Source organism: Salvelinus fontinalis, chromosome 1 (genome assembly GCF_029448725.1).
Source record: "Salvelinus fontinalis isolate EN_2023a chromosome 1, ASM2944872v1, whole genome shotgun sequence".
Taxonomy (NCBI): domain Eukaryota; kingdom Metazoa; phylum Chordata; class Actinopteri; order Salmoniformes; family Salmonidae; genus Salvelinus; species Salvelinus fontinalis.
This window is the reverse complement of record NC_074665.1, coordinates 93383229-93403671: the sequence shown is the minus strand read 5'-3', so window position 1 is coordinate 93403671 and position 20443 is coordinate 93383229. Positions and strand designations below refer to the sequence as shown.

At 57.4% G+C, this 20443-nt stretch overlaps 1 protein-coding gene across 50 annotated transcripts in view; it reads left to right on the top strand.

The window, feature by feature from the left end:
- Positions 1-20443, top strand: part of ank3b (ankyrin 3b) — a 483498-nt gene that overhangs the window by 225222 nt on the left and 237833 nt on the right. The gene's annotated exons all lie outside the window — the stretch shown is intronic.

Genomic DNA, 20443 nt, shown 5'->3' with positions numbered 1-20443 from the left:
CAGCAGGGTCAGGGCTAGGGTTTATCAGGCAGCAGGGTCAGGGCTAGGGTTTATCAGGCAGCAGGGTCAGGGCTAGGGTTTATCAGGCAGCAGGGTCAGGGCTAGGGTTTATCAGGCAGCAGGGTCAGGGCTAGGGTTTATGGCATCAGGCAGCAGGGTCAGGGCTAGGGTTTATGGCATCAGGCTGCAGTGTTAGGGCTAGGGTATATGGTATCAGGCAGCAGGGTCAGGGCTAGGGTTTATCAATCAGGCAGCAGGGTCAGGGCTAGGGTTTATCAGGCAGCAGGGTCAGGGCTAGGGTTTATCAATCAGGCCGCAGGGTTAGGGCTAGGGTTTATGGCATCAGGCAGCAGGGTCAGGGCTAGGGTTTATGGCATCAGGCAGCAGGGTCAGGGCTAGGGTTTATGGCATCAGGCTGCAGGGTCAGGGCTAGGGTTTATGGCATCAGGCAGCAGGGTCAGGGCTAGGGTTTATGGCATCAGGCAGCAGGGTCAGGGCTAGTGTTTATGGCATCAGGCAGCAGGGTCAGGGCTAGGGTTTATGGCATCAGGCAGCAGGGTTAGGGCTAGGGTTTATGGCATCAGGCTGCAGGGTCAGGGCTAGGGTTTATGGCATCAGGCTGCAGGGTCAGGGCTAGGGTTTATGGCATCAGGCTGCAGGGTCAGGGCTAGGGTTTATGGCATCAGGCAGCAGGGTCAGGGCTAGGGTTTATGGCATCAGGCAGCAGGGTCAGGGCTAGTGTTTATGGCATCAGGCAGCAGGGTCAGGGCTAGGGTTTATGGCATCAGGCAGCAGGGTTAGGGCTAGGGTTTATGGCATCAGGCTGCAGGGTCAGGGCTAGGGTTTATGGCATCAGGCAGCAGGGTCAGGGCTAGGGTTTATGGCATCAGGCAGCAGGGTTAGGGCTAGGGTTTATGGCATCAGGCAGCAGGGTTAGGGCTAGGGTTTTTGGCATCAGGCTGCAGGGTCAGGGCTAGGGTTTATGGCATCAGGCTGCAGGGTCAGGGCTAGGGTTTATGGCATCAGGCAGCAGGGTCAGGGCTAGGGTTTATGGCATCAGGCAGCAGGGTCAGGGCTAGGGTTTATGGCATCAGGCTGCAGGGTCAGGGCTAGGGTTTATGGCATCAGGCAGCAGGGTCAGGGCTAGGGTTTATGGCATCAGGCAGCAGGGTCAGGGCTAGTGTTTATGGCATCAGGCAGCAGGGTCAGGGCTAGGGTTTATGGCATCAGGCAGCAGGGTTAGGGCTAGGGTTTATGGCATCAGGCTGCAGGGTCAGGGCTAGGGTTTATGGCATCAGGCTGCAGGGTCAGGGCTAGGGTTTATGGCATCAGGCTGCAGGGTCAGGGCTAGGGTTTATGGCATCAGGCAGCAGGGTCAGGGCTAGGGTTTATGGCATCAGGCAGCAGGGTTAGGGCTAGGGTTTATGGCATCAGGCTGCAGGGTCAGGGCTAGGGTTTATGGCATCAGGCAGCAGGGTCAGGGCTAGGGTTTATGGCAGCAGGGTCAGGGCTAGGGTTTATGGCATCAGGCTGCAGGGTCAGGGCTAGGGTTTATGGCAGCAGGGTTAGGGCTAGGGTTGATGGCATCAGGCAGCCGGGTTAGGGCTAGGGTTTATGGCATCAGGATGCAGGGTCAGGGCTAGGGTTTATGGCATCAGGCAGCAGGGTTAGGGCTAGGGTTTATGGCAGCAGGGTCAGGGCTAGGGTTTATGGCATCAGGCAGCAGGGTCAGGGCTAGGGTTTATGGCATCAGGCAGCAGGGTTAGGGCTAGGGTTTATGGCATCAGGCAGCAGGGTCAGGGCTAGGGTTTATGGCATCAGGCAGCAGGGTTAGGGCTAGGGTTTATGGCATCAGGCAGCAGGGTCAGGGCTAGGGTTTATGGCATCAGGCAGCAGGGTTAGTGCTAGGGTTTATGTTATCAGGCAGCAGGGTCAGGGCTAGGGTTTATGGTATCAGGCAGCAGGGTCAGGGCTAGGGTTTTTGGCATCAGGCAGCAGGGTCAGGGCTAGGGTTTATGGCATCAGGCAGCAGGGTCAGGGCTAGGGTTTATGGCATCAGGCAGCAGGGTCAGGGCTAGGGTTTATGGCATCAGGCAGCAGGGTTAGGGCTAAGGTTTATGGCATCAGGCAGCAGGGTCAGGGCTAGGGTTTATGGCATCAGGCTGCAGGGTCAGGGCTAGGGTTTATGGTATCAGGCAGCAGGGTTAGGGCTAGGGTTTATGGTATCAGGCAGCAGGGTCAGGGCTAGGGTTTATGGTATCAGGCAGCAGGGTTAGGGCTAGGGTTTATGGCATCAGGCAGCAGGGTCAGGGCTAGGGTTTATGGCATCAGGCAGCAGGGTCAGGGCTAGTGTTTATGGCATCAGGCAGCAGGGTCAGGGCTAGGGTTTATGGTATCAGGCAGCAGGGTCAGGGCTAGGGTTTATGGTATCAGGCAGCAGGGTCAGGGCTAGGGTTTATGGCATCAGGCAGCAGGGTCAGGGCTAGGGTTTATGGCATCAGGCAGCAGGGTCAGGGCTAGGGTTTATGGCATCAGGCTGCAGGGTCAGGGCTAGGGTTTATGGCATCAGGCTGCAGGGTTAGGGCTAGGGTTTATGGCATCAGGCAGCAGGGTCAGGGCTAGGGTTTATGGCATCAGGCAGCAGGGTCAGGGCTAGGGTTTATGGCATCAGGCAGCAGGGTTAGGGTTTATGGCATCAGGCTGCAGGGTTAGGGCTAGGGTTTATGGCATCAGGCAGCAGGGTCAGGGTTTGGGTTTATGGCATCAGGCAGCAGGGTCAGGGCTAGGGTTTATGGCATCAGGCAGCAGGGTCAGGGCTAGGGTTTATGGCATCAGGCAGCAGGGTTAGGGCTAGGGTTTATGGCATCAGGCAGCAGGGTTAGGGCTAGGGTTTTTGGCATCAGGCTGCAGGGTCAGGGCTAGGGTTTATGGCATCAGGCTGCAGGGTCAGGGCTAGGGTTTATGGCATCAGGCAGCAGGGTTAGGGCTAGGGTTTATGGCAGCAGGGTCAGGGCTAGGGTTTATGGCATCAGGCAGCAGGGTCAGGGCTAGGGTTTATGGCATCAGGCAGCAGGGTCAGGGCTAGGGTTTATGGCATCAGGCAGCAGGGTTAGGGCTAGGGTTTATGGCATCAGGCTGCAGGGTCAGGGCTAGGGTTTATGGCATCAGGCAGCAGGGTCAGGGCTAGGGTTTATGGCATCAGGCAGCAGGGTTAGGGCTAGGGTTGATGGCATCAGGCAGCCGGGTTAGGGCTAGGGTTTATGGCATCAGGATGCAGGGTCAGGGCTAGGGTTTATGGCATCAGGCAGCAGGGTTAGGGCTAGGGTTTATGGCAGCAGGGTCAGGGCTAGGGTTTATGGCATCAGGCAGCAGGGTCAGGGCTAGGGTTTATGGCATCAGGCAGCAGGGTTAGGGCTAGGGTTTATGGCATCAGGCAGCAGGGTCAGGGCTAGGGTTTATGGCATCAGGCAGCAGGGTTAGGGCTAGGGTTTATGGCATCAGGCAGCAGGGTCAGGGCTAGGGTTTATGGCATCAGGCAGCAGGGTTAGTGCTAGGGTTTATGGCATCAGGCAGCAGGGTCAGGGCTAGGGTTTATGGTATCAGGCAGCAGGGTCAGGGCTAGGGTTTATGGCATCAGGCAGCAGGGTCAGGGCTAGGGTTTATGGCATCAGGCAGCAGGGTTAGGGCTAGGGTTTATGGCATCAGGCAGCAGGGTCAGGGCTAGGGTTTATGGCATCAGGCTGCAGGGTCAGGGCTAGGGTTTATGGTATCAGGCAGCAGGGTTAGGGCTAGGGTTTATGGTATCAGGCAGCAGGGTCAGGGCTAGGGTTTATGGTATCAGGCAGCAGGGTTAGGGCTAGGGTTTATGGCATCAGGCAGCAGGGTCAGGGCTAGGGTTTATGGCATCAGGCAGCAGGGTCAGGGCTAGTGTTTATGGCATCAGGCAGCAGGGTCAGGGCTAGGGTTTATGGTATCAGGCAGCAGGGTAAGGGCTAGGGTTTATGGTATCAGGCAGCAGGGTCAGGGCTAGGGTTTATGGCATCAGGCAGCAGGGTCAGGGCTAGGGTTTATGGCATCAGGCAGCAGGGTCAGGGCTAGGGTTTATGGCATCAGGCTGCAGGGTCAGGGCTAGGGTTTATGGCATCAGGCTGCAGGGTCAGGGCTAGGGTTTATGGCATCAGGCAGCAGGGTCAGGGCTAGGGTTTATGGCATCAGGCAGCAGGGTCAGGGCTAGGGTTTATGGCATCAGGCAGCAGGGTCAGGGCTAGGGTTTATGGCATCAGGCTGCAGGGTTAGGGCTAGGGTTTATGGCATCAGGCAGCAGGGTCAGGGCTAGGGTTTATGGCATCAGGCAGCAGGGTCAGGGCTAGGGTTTATGGCATCAGGCAGCAGGGTCAGGGCTAGGGTTTATGGCATCAGGCAGCAGGGTTAGGGCTAGGGTTTATGGCATCAGGCAGCAGGGTTAGGGCTAGGGTTTTTGGCATCAGGCTGCAGGGTCAGGGCTAGGGTTTATGGCATCAGGCTGCAGGGTCAGGGCTAGGGTTTATGGCATCAGGCAGCAGGGTTAGGGCTAGGGTTTATGGCAGCAGGGTCAGGGCTAGGGTTTATGGCATCAGGCTGCAGGGTCAGGGCTAGGGTTTATGGCATCAGGCAGCAGGGTCAGGGCTAGGGTTTATGGCAGCAGGGTCAGGGCTAGGGTTTATGGCATCAGGCTGCAGGGTCAGGGCTAGGGTTTATGGCAGCAGGGTTAGGGCTAGGGTTGATGGCATCAGGCAGCCGGGTTAGGGCTAGGGTTTATGGCATCAGGATGCAGGGTCAGGGCTAGGGTTTATGGCATCAGGCAGCAGGGTTAGGGCTAGGGTTTATGGCAGCAGGGTCAGGGCTAGGGTTTATGGCATCAGGCAGCAGGGTCAGGGCTAGGGTTTATGGCATCAGGCAGCAGGGTTAGGGCTAGGGTTTATGGCATCAGGCAGCAGGGTCAGGGCTAGGGTTTATGGCATCAGGCAGCAGGGTTAGGGCTAGGGTTTATGGCATCAGGCAGCAGGGTCAGGGCTAGGGTTTATGGCATCAGGCAGCAGGGTTAGTGCTAGGGTTTATGTTATCAGGCAGCAGGGTCAGGGCTAGGGTTTATGGTATCAGGCAGCAGGGTCAGGGCTAGGGTTTTTGGCATCAGGCAGCAGGGTCAGGGCTAGGGTTTATGGCATCAGGCAGCAGGGTCAGGGCTAGGGTTTATGGCATCAGGCAGCAGGGTCAGGGCTAGGGTTTATGGCATCAGGCAGCAGGGTTAGGGCTAAGGTTTATGGCATCAGGCAGCAGGGTCAGGGCTAGGGTTTATGGCATCAGGCTGCAGGGTCAGGGCTAGGGTTTATGGTATCAGGCAGCAGGGTTAGGGCTAGGGTTTATGGTATCAGGCAGCAGGGTCAGGGCTAGGGTTTATGGTATCAGGCAGCAGGGTTAGGGCTAGGGTTTATGGCATCAGGCAGCAGGGTCAGGGCTAGGGTTTATGGCATCAGGCAGCAGGGTCAGGGCTAGTGTTTATGGCATCAGGCAGCAGGGTCAGGGCTAGGGTTTATGGTATCAGGCAGCAGGGTCAGGGCTAGGGTTTATGGTATCAGGCAGCAGGGTCAGGGCTAGGGTTTATGGCATCAGGCAGCAGGGTCAGGGCTAGGGTTTATGGCATCAGGCAGCAGGGTCAGGGCTAGGGTTTATGGCATCAGGCTGCAGGGTCAGGGCTAGGGTTTATGGCATCAGGCTGCAGGGTTAGGGCTAGGGTTTATGGCATCAGGCAGCAGGGTCAGGGCTAGGGTTTATGGCATCAGGCAGCAGGGTCAGGGCTAGGGTTTATGGCATCAGGCAGCAGGGTTAGGGTTTATGGCATCAGGCTGCAGGGTTAGGGCTAGGGTTTATGGCATCAGGCAGCAGGGTCAGGGTTTGGGTTTATGGCATCAGGCAGCAGGGTCAGGGCTAGGGTTTATGGCATCAGGCAGCAGGGTCAGGGCTAGGGTTTATGGCATCAGGCAGCAGGGTTAGGGCTAGGGTTTATGGCATCAGGCAGCAGGGTTAGGGCTAGGGTTTTTGGCATCAGGCTGCAGGGTCAGGGCTAGGGTTTATGGCATCAGGCTGCAGGGTCAGGGCTAGGGTTTATGGCATCAGGCAGCAGGGTTAGGGCTAGGGTTTATGGCAGCAGGGTCAGGGCTAGGGTTTATGGCATCAGGCAGCAGGGTCAGGGCTAGGGTTTATGGCATCAGGCAGCAGGGTCAGGGCTAGGGTTTATGGCATCAGGCAGCAGGGTTAGGGCTAGGGTTTATGGCATCAGGCTGCAGGGTCAGGGCTAGGGTTTATGGCATCAGGCAGCAGGGTCAGGGCTAGGGTTTATGGCATCAGGCAGCAGGGTTAGGGCTAGGGTTGATGGCATCAGGCAGCCGGGTTAGGGCTAGGGTTTATGGCATCAGGATGCAGGGTCAGGGCTAGGGTTTATGGCATCAGGCAGCAGGGTTAGGGCTAGGGTTTATGGCAGCAGGGTCAGGGCTAGGGTTTATGGCATCAGGCAGCAGGGTCAGGGCTAGGGTTTATGGCATCAGGCAGCAGGGTTAGGGCTAGGGTTTATGGCATCAGGCAGCAGGGTCAGGGCTAGGGTTTATGGCATCAGGCAGCAGGGTTAGGGCTAGGGTTTATGGCATCAGGCAGCAGGGTCAGGGCTAGGGTTTATGGCATCAGGCAGCAGGGTTAGTGCTAGGGTTTATGGCATCAGGCAGCAGGGTCAGGGCTAGGGTTTATGGTATCAGGCAGCAGGGTCAGGGCTAGGGTTTATGGCATCAGGCAGCAGGGTCAGGGCTAGGGTTTATGGCATCAGGCAGCAGGGTCAGGGCTAGGGTTGATGGCATCAGGCAGCCGGGTTAGGGCTAGGGTTTATGGCATCAGGATGCAGGGTCAGGGCTAGGGTTTATGGCATCAGGCAGCAGGGTTAGGGCTAGGGTTTATGGCAGCAGGGTCAGGGCTAGGGTTTATGGCATCAGGCAGCAGGGTCGGGGCTAGGGTTTATGGCATCAGGCAGCAGGGTTAGGGCTAGGGTTTATGGCAGCAGGGTCAGGACTAGGGTTTATGGCATCAGGCAGCAGGGTTAGGGCTAGGGTTTATGGCATCAGGCAGCAGGGTCAGGGCTAGGGTTTATGGCATCAGGCTGCAGTGTTAGGGCTAGGGTATATGGTATCAGGCAGCAGGGTCAGGGCTAGGGTTTATCAATCAGGCAGCAGGGTCAGGGCTAGGGTTTATCAGGCAGCAGGGTCAGGGCTAGGGTTTATCAATCAGGCCGCAGGGTTAGGGCTAGGGTTTATGGCATCAGGCAGCAGGGTCAGGGCTAGGGTTTATGGCATCAGGCAGCAGGGTCAGGGCTAGGGTTTATGGCATCAGGCTGCAGGGTCAGGGCTAGGGTTTATGGCATCAGGCAGCAGGGTCAGGGCTAGGGTTTATGGCATCAGGCAGCAGGGTCAGGGCTAGTGTTTATGGCATCAGGCAGCAGGGTCAGGGCTAGGGTTTATGGCATCAGGCAGCAGGGTTAGGGCTAGGGTTTATGGCATCAGGCTGCAGGGTCAGGGCTAGGGTTTATGCCATCAGGCTGCAGGGTTAGGGCTAGGGTTTATGGCATCAGGCTGCAGGGTCAGGGCTAGGGTTTATGGCATCAGGCAGCAGGGTCAGGGCTAGGGTTTATGGCATCAGGCAGCAGGGTTAGGGCTAGGGTTTATGGCATCAGGCAGCAGGGTTAGGGCTAGGGTTTTTGGCATCAGGCTGCAGGGTCAGGGCTAGGGTTTATGGCATCAGGCTGCAGGGTCAGGGCTAGGGTTTATGGCATCAGGCAGCAGGGTCAGGGCTCGGGTTTATGGCATCAGGCAGCAGGGTCAGGGCTAGGGTTTATGGCATCAGGCAGCAGGGTCAGGGCTAGGGTTTATGGCAGCAGGGTCAGGGCTAGGGTTTATGGCATCAGGCAGCAGGGTCAGGGCTAGGGTTTATGGCATCAGGCAGCAGGGTCAGGGCTAGTGTTTATGGCATCAGGCAGCAGGGTCAGGGCTAGGGTTTATGGCATCAGGCAGCAGGGTCAGGGCTAGTGTTTATGGCATCAGGCAGCAGGGTCAGGGCTAGGGTTTATGGTATCAGGCAGCAGGGTCAGGGCTAGGGTTTATGGTATCAGGCAGCAGGGTCAGGGCTAGGGTTTTTGGCATCAGGCAGCAGGGTCAGGGCTAGGGTTTATGGCATCAGGCAGCAGGGTCAGGGCTAGGGTTTATGGCATCAGGCAGCAGGGTCAGGGCTAGTGTTTATGGCATCAGGCAGCAGGGTTAGGGCTAGGGTTTATGGCATCAGGCAGCAGGGTCAGGGCTAGGGTTTATGGCATCAGGCTGCAGGGTCAGGGCTAGGGTTTATGGTATCAGGCAGCAGGGTTAGGGCTAGGGTTTATGGTATCAGGCAGCAGGGTCAGGGCTAGGGTTTATGGTATCAGGCAGCAGGGTTAGGGCTAGGGTTTATGGCATCAGGCAGCAGGGTCAGGGCTAGGGTTTATGGCATCAGGCAGCAGGGTCAGGGCTAGTTTTTATGGCATCAGGCAGCAATGTCAGGGCTAGGGTTTATGGTATCAGGCAGCAGGGTCAGGGCTAGGGTTTATGGTATCAGGCAGCAGGGTCAGGGCTAGGGTTTATGGCATCAGGCAGCAGGGTCAGGGCTAGGGTTTATGGCATCAGGCAGCAGGGTCAGGGCTAGGGTTTATGGCATCAGGCTGCAGGGTCAGGGCTAGGGTTTTTGGCATCAGGCTGCAGGGTTAGGGCTAGGGTTTATGGCATCAGGCAGCAGGGTCAGGGCTAGGGTTTATGGCATCAGGCAGCAGGGTCAGGGCTAGGGTTTATGGCATCAGGCAGCAGGGTTAGGGTTTATGGCATCAGGCTGCAGGGTTAGGGCTAGGGTTTATGGCATCAGGCAGCAGGGTCAGGGTTTGGGTTTATGGCATCAGGCAGCAGGGTCAGGGCTAGGGTTTATGGCATCAGGCAGCAGGGTCAGGGCTAGGGTTTATGGCATCAGGCAGCCGGGTTAGGGCTAGGGTTTATGGCATCAGGCAGCAGGGTTAGGGCTAGGGTTTTTGGCATCAGGCTGCAGGGTCAGGGCTAGGGTTTATGGCATCAGGCTGCAGGGTCAGGGCTAGGGTTTATGGCATCAGGCAGCAGGGTTAGGGCTAGGGTTTATGGCAGCAGGGTCAGGGCTAGGGTTTATGGCATCAGGCAGCAGGGTCAGGGCTAGGGTTTATGGCATCAGGCAGCAGGGTTAGGGCTAGGGTTTATGGCAGCAGGGTCAGGGCTAGGGTTTATGGCATCAGGCAGCAGGGTCAGGGCTAGGGTTTATGGCATCAGGCAGCAGGGTTAGGGCTAGGGTTTATGGCATCAGGCAGCAGGGTCAGGGCTAGGGTTTATGGCATCAGGCAGCAGGGTTAGGGCTAGGGTTTATGGCATCAGGCAGCAGGGTCAGGGCTAGGGTTTATGGCATCAGGCAGCAGGGTTAGGGCTAGGGTTTATGGCATCAGGCAGCAGGGTCAGGGCTAGGGTTTATGGTATCAGGCAGCAGGGTCAGGGCTAGGGTTTATGGCATCAGGCAGCAGGGTCAGGGCTAGGGTTTATGGCATCAGGCAGCAGGGTCAGGGCTAGGGTTTATGGCATCAGGCAGCAGGGTCAGGGCTAGGGTTTATGGCATCAGGCAGCAGGGTTAGGGCTAGGGTTTATGGCATCAGGCAGCAGGGTCAGGGCTAGGGTTTATGGCATCAGGCTGCAGGGTCAGGGCTAGGGTTTATGGTATCAGGCAGCAGGGTTAGGGCTAGGGTTTATGGTATCAGGCAGCAGGGTCAGGGCTAGGGTTTATGGTATCAGGCAGCAGGGTTAGGGCTAGGGTTTATGGCATCAGGCAGCAGGGTCAGGGCTAGGGTTTATGGCATCAGGCAGCAGGGTCAGGGCTAGGGTTTATGGCATCAGGCAGCAGGGTTAGGGTTTATGGCATCAGGCTGCAGGGTTAGGGCTAGGGTTTATGGCATCAGGCAGCAGGGTCAGGGTTTGGGTTTATGGCATCAGGCAGCAGGGTCAGGGCTAGGGTTTATGGCATCAGGCAGCAGGGTCAGGGCTAGGGTTTATGGCATCAGGCAGCCGGGTTAGGGCTAGGGTTTATGGCATCAGGCAGCAGGGTTAGGGCTAGGGTTTTTGGCATCAGGCTGCAGGGTCAGGGCTAGGGTTTATGGCATCAGGCTGCAGGGTCAGGGCTAGGGTTTATGGCATCAGGCAGCAGGGTTAGGGCTAGGGTTTATGGCAGCAGGGTCAGGGCTAGGGTTTATGGCATCAGGCAGCAGGGTCAGGGCTAGGGTTTATGGCATCAGGCAGCAGGGTTAGGGCTAGGGTTTATGGCAGCAGGGTCAGGGCTAGGGTTTATGGCATCAGGCAGCAGGGTCAGGGCTAGGGTTTATGGCATCAGGCAGCAGGGTTAGGGCTAGGGTTTATGGCATCAGGCAGCAGGGTCAGGGCTAGGGTTTATGGCATCAGGCAGCAGGGTTAGGGCTAGGGTTTATGGCATCAGGCAGCAGGGTCAGGGCTAGGGTTTATGGCATCAGGCAGCAGGGTTAGTGCTAGGGTTTATGGCATCAGGCAGCAGGGTCAGGGCTAGGGTTTATGGTATCAGGCAGCAGGGTCAGGGCTAGGGTTTATGGCATCAGGCAGCAGGGTCAGGGCTAGGGTTTATGGCATCAGGCAGCAGGGTCAGGGCTAGGGTTTATGGCATCAGGCAGCAGGGTCAGGGCTAGGGTTTATGGCATCAGGCAGCAGGGTTAGGGCTAGGGTTTATGGCATCAGGCAGCAGGGTCAGGGCTAGGGTTTATGGCATCAGGCTGCAGGGTCAGGGCTAGGGTTTATGGTATCAGGCAGCAGGGTTAGGGCTAGGGTTTATGGTATCAGGCAGCAGGGTCAGGGCTAGGGTTTATGGTATCAGGCAGCAGGGTTAGGGCTAGGGTTTATGGCATCAGGCAGCAGGGTCAGGGCTAGGGTTTATGGCATCAGGCAGCAGGGTCATGGCTAGTGTTTATGGCATCAGGCAGCAGGGTCAGGGCTAGGGTTTATGGTATCAGGCAGCAGGGTAAGGGCTAGGGTTTATGGTATCAGGCAGCAGGGTCAGGGCTAGGGTTTATGGCATCAGGCAGCAGGGTCAGGGCTAGGGTTTATGGCATCAGGCAGCAGGGTCAGGGCTAGGGTTTATGGCATCAGGCTGCAGGGTCAGGGCTAGGGTTTATGGCATCAGGCTGCAGGGTCAGGGCTAGGGTTTATGGCATCAGGCAGCAGGGTCAGGGCTAGGGTTTATGGCATCAGGCAGCAGGGTCAGGGCTAGGGTTTATGGCATCAGGCAGCAGGGTCAGGGCTAGGGTTTATGGCATCATGCTGCAGGGTTAGGGCTAGGGTTTATGGCATCAGGCAGCAGGGTCAGGGCTAGGGTTTATGGCATCAGGCAGCAGGGTCAGGGCTAGGGTTTATGGCATCAGGCAGCAGGGTCAGGGCTAGGGTTTATGGCATCAGGCAGCAGGGTTAGGGCTAGGGTTTATGGCATCAGGCAGCAGGGTTAGGGCTAGGGTTTTTGGCATCAGGCTGCAGGGTCAGGGCTAGGGTTTATGGCATCAGGCTGCAGGGTCAGGGCTAGGGTTTATGGCATCAGGCAGCAGGTTTAGGGCTAGGGTTTATGGCAGCAGGGTCAGGGCTAGGGTTTATGGCATCAGGCAGCAGGGTCAGGGCTAGGGTTTATGGCATCAGGCAGCAGGGTCAGGGCTAGGGTTTATGGCATCAGGCAGCAGGGTCAGGGCTAGGGTTTATGGCATCAGGCAGCAGGGTTAGGGCTAGGGTTTATGGCATCAGGCAGCAGGGTTAGGGCTAGGGTTTTTGGCATCAGGCTGCAGGGTCAGGGCTAGGGTTTATGGCATCAGGCTGCAGGGTCAGGGCTAGGGTTTATGGCATCAGGCAGCAGGGTTAGGGCTAGGGTTTATGGCAGCAGGGTCAGGGCTAGGGTTTATGGCATCAGGCAGCAGGGTCAGGGCTAGGGTTTATGGCATCAGGCAGCAGGGTTAGGGCTAGGGTTTATGGCATCAGGCAGCAGGGTCAGGGCTAGGGTTTATGGCATCAGGCAGCAGGGTTAGGGCTAGGGTTTATGGCATCAGGCAGCAGGGTCAGGGCTAGGGTTTATGGCATCAGGCAGCAGGGTTAGTGCTAGGGTTTTTGGCATCAGGCTGCAGGGTTAGGGCTAGGGTTTATGGCATCAGGCAGCAGGGTCAGGGCTAGGGTTTATGGCATCAGGCAGCAGGGTCAGGGCTAGGGTTTATGGCATCAGCCAGCAGGGTTAGGGTTTATGGCATCAGGCTGCAGGGTTAGGGCTAGGGTTTATGGCATCAGGCAGCAGGGTCAGGGCTAGGGTTTATGGCATCAGGCAGCAGGGTCAGGGCTAGGGTTTATGGCATCAGGCAGCAGGGTTAGGGTTTATGGCATCAGGCTGCAGGGTTAGGGCTAGGGTTTATGGCATCAGGCAGCAGGGTCAGGGCTAGGGTTTATGGCATCAGGCAGCAGGGTCAGGGCTAGGGTTTATGGCATCAGGCAGCAGGGTTAGGGTTTATGGCATCAGGCTGCAGGGTTAGGGCTAGGGTTTATGGCATCAGGCAGCAGGGTCAGGGTTTGGGTTTATGGCATCAGGCAGCAGGGTCAGGGCTAGGGTTTATGGCATCAGGCAGCAGGGTCAGGGCTAGGGTTTATGGCATCAGGCAGCCGGGTTAGGGCTAGGGTTTATGGCATCAGGCAGCAGGGTTAGGGCTAGGGTTTTTGGCATCAGGCTGCAGGGTCAGGGCTAGGGTTTATGGCATCAGGCTGCAGGGTCAGGGCTAGGGTTTATGGCATCAGGCAGCAGGGTTAGGGCTAGGGTTTATGGCAGCAGGGTCAGGGCTAGGGTTTATGGCATCAGGCAGCAGGGTCAGGGCTAGGGTTTATGGCATCAGGCAGCAGGGTTAGGGCTAGGGTTTATGGCAGCAGGGTCAGGGCTAGGGTTTATGGCATCAGGCAGCAGGGTCAGGGCTAGGGTTTATGGCATCAGGCAGCAGGGTTAGGGCTAGGGTTTATGGCATCAGGCAGCAGGGTCAGGGCTAGGGTTTATGGCATCAGGCAGCAGGGTTAGGGCTAGGGTTTATGGCATCAGGCAGCAGGGTCAGGGCTAGGGTTTATGGCATCAGGCAGCAGGGTTAGTGCTAGGGTTTATGGCATCAGGCAGCAGGGTCAGGGCTAGGGTTTATGGTATCAGGCAGCAGGGTCAGGGCTAGGGTTTATGGCATCAGGCAGCAGGGTCAGGGCTAGGGTTTATGGCATCAGGCAGCAGGGTCAGGGCTAGGGTTTATGGCATCAGGCAGCAGGGTCAGGGCTAGGGTTTATGGCATCAGGCAGCAGGGTTAGGGCTAGGGTTTATGGCATCAGGCAGCAGGGTCAGGGCTAGGGTTTATGGCATCAGGCTGCAGGGTCAGGGCTAGGGTTTATGGTATCAGGCAGCAGGGTTAGGGCTAGGGTTTATGGTATCAGGCAGCAGGGTCAGGGCTAGGGTTTATGGTATCAGGCAGCAGGGTTAGGGCTAGGGTTTATGGCATCAGGCAGCAGGGTCAGGGCTAGGGTTTATGGCATCAGGCAGCAGGGTCAGGGCTAGTGTTTATGGCATCAGGCAGCAGGGTCAGGGCTAGGGTTTATGGTATCAGGCAGCAGGGTAAGGGCTAGGGTTTATGGTATCAGGCAGCAGGGTCAGGGCTAGGGTTTATGGCATCAGGCAGCAGGGTCAGGGCTAGGGTTTATGGCATCAGGCAGCAGGGTCAGGGCTAGGGTTTATGGCATCAGGCTGCAGGGTCAGGGCTAGGGTTTATGGCATCAGGCTGCAGGGTCAGGGCTAGGGTTTATGGCATCAGGCAGCAGGGTCAGGGCTAGGGTTTATGGCATCAGGCAGCAGGGTCAGGGCTAGGGTTTATGGCATCAGGCAGCAGGGTCAGGGCTAGGGTTTATGGCATCATGCTGCAGGGTTAGGGCTAGGGTTTATGGCATCAGGCAGCAGGGTCAGGGCTAGGGTTTATGGCATCAGGCAGCAGGGTCAGGGCTAGGGTTTATGGCATCAGGCAGCAGGGTCAGGGCTAGGGTTTATGGCATCAGGCAGCAGGGTTAGGGCTAGGGTTTATGGCATCAGGCAGCAGGGTTAGGGCTAGGGTTTTTGGCATCAGGCTGCAGGGTCAGGGCTAGGGTTTATGGCATCAGGCTGCAGGGTCAGGGCTAGGGTTTATGGCATCAGGCAGCAGGGTTAGGGCTAGGGTTTATGGCAGCAGGGTCAGGGCTAGGGTTTATGGCATCAGGCAGCAGGGTCAGGGCTAGGGTTTATGGCATCAGGCAGCAGGGTCAGGGCTAGGGTTTATGGCATCAGGCAGCAGGGTCAGGGCTAGGGTTTATGGCATCAGGCAGCAGGGTTAGGGCTAGGGTTTATGGCATCAGGCAGCAGGGTTAGGGCTAGGGTTTTTGGCATCAGGCTGCAGGGTCAGGGCTAGGGTTTATGGCATCAGGCTGCAGGGTCAGGGCTAGGGTTTATGGCATCAGGCATCAGGGTTAGGGCTAGGGTTTATGGCAGCAGGGTCAGGGCTAGGGTTTATGGCATCAGGCAGCAGGGTCAGGGCTAGGGTTTATGGCATCAGGCAGCAGGGTTAGGGCTAGGGTTTATGGCATCAGGCAGCAGGGTCAGGGCTAGGGTTTATGGCATCAGGCAGCAGGGTTAGGGCTAGGGTTTATGGCATCAGGCAGCAGGGTCAGGGCTAGGGTTTATGGCATCAGGCAGCAGGGTTAGTGCTAGGGTTTTTGGCATCAGGCTGCAGGGTTAGGGCTAGGGTTTATGGCATCAGGCAGCAGGGTCAGGGCTAGGGTTTATGGCATCAGGCAGCAGGGTCAGGGCTAGGGTTTATGGCATCAGCCAGCAGGGTTAGGGTTTATGGCATCAGGCTGCAGGGTTAGGGCTAGGGTTTATGGCATCAGGCAGCAGGGTCAGGGTTTGGGTTTATGGCATCAGGCAGCAGGGTCAGGGCTAGGGTTTATGGCATCAGGCAGCAGGGTCAGGGCTAGGGTTTATGGCATCAGGCAGCAGGGTTAGGGCTAGGGTTTATGGCATCAGGCAGCAGGGTTAGGGCTAGGGTTTTTGGCATCAGGCTGCAGGGTCAGGGCTAGGGTTTATGGCATCAGGCTGCAGGGTCAGGGCTAGGGTTTATGGCATCAGGCAGCAGGGTTAGGGCTAGGGTTTATGGCAGCAGGGTCAGGGCTAGGGTTTATGGCATCAGGCAGCAGGGTCAGGGCTAGGGTTTATGGCATCAGGCAGCAGGGTCAGGGCTAGGGTTTATGGCATCAGGCAGCAGGGTTAGGGCTAGGGTTTATGGCATCAGGCTGCAGGGTCAGGGCTAGGGTTTATGGCAGCAGGGTCAGGGCTAGGGTTTATGTTATCAGGCAGCAGGGTTAGGGCTAGGGTTGATGGCATCAGGCAGCCGGGTTAGGGCTAGGGTTTATGGCATCAGGATGCAGGGTCAGGGCTAGGGTTTATGGCATCAGGCAGCAGGGTTAGGGCTAGGGTTTATGGCAGCAGGGTCAGGGCTAGGGTTTATGGCATCAGGCAGCAGGGTCAGGGCTAGGGTTTATGGCATCAGGCAGCAGGGTTAGGGCTAGGGTTTATGGCATCAGGCAGCAGGGTCAGGGCTAGGGTTTATGGCATCAGGCAGCAGGGTTAGGGCTAGGGTTTATGGCATCAGGCAGCAGGGTCAGGGCTAGGGTTTATGGCATCAGGCAGCAGGGTTAGTGCTAGGGTTTATGGCATCAGGCAGCAGGGTCAGGGCTAGGGTTTATGGTATCAGGCAGCAGGGTCAGGGCTAGGGTTTATGGCATCAGGCAGCAGGGTCAGGGCTAGGGTTTATGGCATCAGGCAGCAGGGTCAGGGCTAGGGTTTATGGCATCAGGCAGCAGGGTCAGGGCTAGGGTTTATGGCATCAGGCAGCAGGGTTAGGGCTAGGGTTTATGGCATCAGGCAGCAGGGTCAGGGCTAGGGTTTATGGCATCAGGCTGCAGGGTCAGGGCTAGGGTTTATGGTATCAGGCAGCAGGGTTAGGGCTAGGGTTTATGGTATCAGGCAGCAGGGTCAGGGCTAGGGTTTATGGTATCAGGCAGCAGGGTTAGGGCTGGGGTTTATGGCATCAGGCAGCAGGGTCAGGGCTAGGGTTTATGGCATCAGGCAGCAGGGTCAGGGCTAGTGTTTATGGCATCAGGCAGCAGGGTCAGGGCTAGGGTTTATGGTATCAGGCAGCAGGGTAAGGGCTAGGGTTTATGGTATCAGGCAGCAGGGTCAGGGCTAGGGTTTATGGCATCAGGCAGCAGGGTCAGGGCTAGGGTTTATGGCATCAGGCAGCAGGGTCAGGGCTAGGGTTTATGGCATCAGGCTGCAGGGTCAGGGCTAGGGTTTATGGCATCAGGCTGCAGGGTCAGGGCTAGGGTTTATGGCATCAGGCAGCAGGGTCAGGGCTAGGGTTTATGGCATCAGGCAGCAGGGTCAGGGCTAGGGTTTATGGCATCAGGCAGCAGGGTCAGGGCTAGGGTTTATGGCATCAGGCTGCAGGGTTAGGGATAGGGTTTATGGCATCAGGCAGCAGGGTCAGGGCTAGGGTTTATGGCATCAGGCAGCAGGGTCAGGGCTAGGGTTTATGGCATCAGGCAGCAGGGTCAGGGCTAGGGTTTATGGCATCAGGCAGCAGGGTTAGGGCTAGGGTTTATGGCATCAGGCAGCAGGGTTAGGGCTAGGGTTTTTGGCATCAGGCTGCAGGGTCAGGGCTAGGGTTTATGGCATCAGGCTGCAGGGTCAGGGCTAGGGTTTATGGCATCAGGCAGCAGGGTTAGGGCTAGGGTTTATGGCAGCAGGGTCAGGGCTAGGGTTTATGGCATCAGGCAGCAGGGTCAGGGCTAGGGTTTATGGCATCAGGCAGCAGGGTCAGGGCTAGGGTTTATGGCATCAGGCAGCAGGGTCAGGGCTAGGGTTTATGGCATCAGGCAGCAGGGTTAGGGCTAGGGTTTATGGCATCAGGCAGCAGGGTTAGGGCTAGGGTTTTTGGCATCAGGCTGCAGGGTCAGGGCTAGGGTTTATGGCATCAGGCTGCAGGGTCAGGGCTAGGGTTTATGGCATCAGGCAGCAGGGTTAGGGCTAGGGTTTATGGCAGCAGGGTCAGGGCTAGGGTTTATGGCATCAGGCAGCAGGGTCAGGGCTAGGGTTTATGGCATCAGGCAGCAGGGTTAGGGCTAGGGTTTATGGCATCAGGCAGCAGGGTCAGGGCTAGGGTTTATGGCATCAGGCAGCAGGGTTAGGGCTAGGGTTTATGGCATCAGGCAGCAGGGTCAGGGCTAGGGTTTATGGCATCAGGCAGCAGGGTTAGTGCTAGGGTTTATGTTATCAGGCAGCAGGGTCAGGGCTAGGGTTTATGGTATCAGGCAGCAGGGTCAGGGCTAGGGTTTATGGCATCAGGCAGCAGGGTCAGGGCTAGGGTTTATGGCATCAGGCAGCAGGGTCAGGGCTAGGGTTTATGGCATCAGGCTGCAGGGTCAGGGCTAGGGTTTATGGCATCAGGCAGCAGGGTCAGGGCTAGGGTTTATGGCTTCAGGCAGCAGGGTCAGGGCTAGTGTTTATGGCATCAGGCAGCAGGGTCAGGGCTAGGGTTTATGGCATCAGGCAGCAGGTTTAGGGCTAGGGTTTATGGCATCAGGCTGCAGGGTCAGGGCTAGGGTTTATGGCATCAGGCTGCAGGGTCAGGGCTAGGGTTTATGGCATCAGGCAGCAGGGTCAGGGCTAGGGTTTATGGCATCAGGCAGCAGGGTCAGGGCTAGTGTTTATGGCATCAGGCAGCAGGGTCAGGGCTAGGGTTTATGGCATCAGGCAGCAGGGTTAGGGCTAGGGTTTATGGCATCAGGCTGCAGGGTCAGGGCTAGGGTTTATGGCATCAGGCAGCAGGGTCAGGGCTAGGGTTTATGGCATCAGGCAGCAGGGTCAGGGCTAGGGTTTATGGCATCAGGCAGCAGGGTCAGGGCTAGGGTTTATGGCATCAGGCAGCAGGGTCAGGGCTAGGGTTTATGGCATCAGGCTGCAGGGTCAGGGCTAGGGTTTATGGCATCAGGCAGCAGGGTTAGGGCTAGGGTTGATGGCATCAGGCAGCCGGGTTAGGGCTAGGGTTTATGGCATCAGGATGCAGGGTCAGGGCTAGGGTTTATGGCATCAGGCAGCAGGGTTAGGGCTAGGGTTTATGGCAGCAGGGTCAGGGCTAGGGTTTATGGCATCAGGCAGCAGGGTCAGGGCTAGGGTTTATGGCATCAGGCAGCAGGGTTAGGGCTAGGGTTTATGGCATCAGGCAGCAGGGTCAGGGCTAGGGTTTATGGCATCAGGCAGCAGGGTTAGGGCTAGGGTTTATGGCATCAGGCAGCAGGGTCAGGGCTAGGGTTTATGGCATCAGGCAGCAGGGTTAGTGCTAGGGTTTATGTTATCAGGCAGCAGGGTCAGGGCTAGGGTTTATGGTATCAGGCAGCAGGGTCAGGGCTAGGGTTTATGGCATCAAGCAGCAGGGTCAGGGCTAGGGTTTATGGCATCAGGCAGCAGGGTCAGGGCTAGGGTTTATGGCATCAGGCAGCAGGGTCAGGGCTAGGGTTTATGGCATCAGGCAGCAGGGTTAGGGCTAGGGTTTATGGCATCAGGCAGCAGGGTCAGGGCTAGGGTTTATGGCATCAGGCTGCAGGGTCAGGGGTAGGGTTTATGGTATCAGGCAGCAGGGTTAGGGCTAGGGTTTATGGTATCAGGCAGCAGGGTCAGGGCTAGGGTTTATGGTATCAGGCAGCAGGGTTAGGGCTAGGGTTTATGGCATCAGGCAGCAGGGTCAGGGCTAGGGTTTATGGCATCAGGCAGCAGGGTCAGGGCTAGTGTTTATGGCATCAGGCAGCAGGGTCAGGGCTAGGGTTTATGGTATCAGGCAGCAGGGTCAGGGCTAGGGTTTATGGTATCAGGCAGCAGGGTCAGGGCTAGGGTTTATGGCATCAGGCAGCAGGGTTAGGGCTAGGGTTTATGGCATCAGGCAGCAGGGTTAGGGCTAGGGTTTTTGGCATCAGGCTGCAGGGTCAGGGCTAGGGTTTATGGCATCAGGCTGCAGGGTCAGGGCTAGGGTTTATGGCATCAGGCAGCAGGGTTAGGGCTAGGGTTTATGGCAGCAGGGTCTGGGCTAGGGTTTATGGCATCAGGCAGCAGGGTCAGGGCTAGGGTTTATTGCATCAGGCAGCAGGGTCAGGGCTAGGGTTTATGGCATCAGGCAGCAGGGTTAGGGCTAGGGTTTATGGCATCAGGCTGCAGGGCCAGGGCTAGGGTTTATGGCATCAGGCAGCAGGGTCAGGGCTAGGGTTTATGGCATCAGGCAGCAGGGTTAGGGCTAGGGTTTATGGCATCAGGCAGCAGGGTTAGGGCTAGGGTTTTTGGCATCAGGCTGCAGGGTCAGGGCTAGGGTTTATGGCATCAGGCAGCAGGGTCAGGGCGAGGGTTTATGGCATCAGGCAGCAGGGTCAGGGCTAGGGTTTATGGCATCAGGCAGCAGGGTTAGGGCTAGGGTTTATGGCATCAGGCTGCAGGGTCAGGGCTAGGGTTTATGGCATCAGGCTGCAGGGTCAGGGCTAGGGTTTATGGCATCAGGCAGCAGGGTCAGGGCTCGGGTTTATGGCATCAGGCAGCAGGGTCAGGGCTAGGGTTTATGGCATCAGGCAGCAGGGTCAGGGCTAGGGTTTATGGCATCAGGCAGCAGGGTCAGGGCTAGGGTTTATGGCATCAGGCTGCAGGGTCAGGGCTAGGGTTTATGGCATCAGGCAGCAGGGTTAGGGCTAGGGTTGATGGCATCAGGCAGCCGGGTTAGGGCTAGGTTTTATGGCATCAGGATGCAGGGTCAGGGCTAGGGTTTATGGCATCAGGCAGCAGGGTTAGGGCTAGGGTTTATGGCAGCAGGGTCAGGGCTAGGGTTTATGGCATCAGGCAGCAGGGTCAGGGCTAGGGTTTATGGCATCAGGCAGCAGGGTTAGGGCTAGGGTTTATGGCATCAGGCAGCAGGGTCAGGGCTAGGGTTTATGGCATCAGGCAGCAGGGTCAGGGCTAGGGTTTATGGCATCAGGCAGCAGGGTTAGGGCTAGGGTTTATGGTATCAGGCAGCAGGGTCAGGGCTAGGGTTTATGGCATCAGGCAGCAGGGTCAGGGCTAGGGTTTATGGCATCAGGCAGTAGGGTCAGGGCTAGGGTTTATGGCATCAGGCAGCAGGGTCAGGGCTAGGGTTTATGGCATCAGGCAGCAGGGT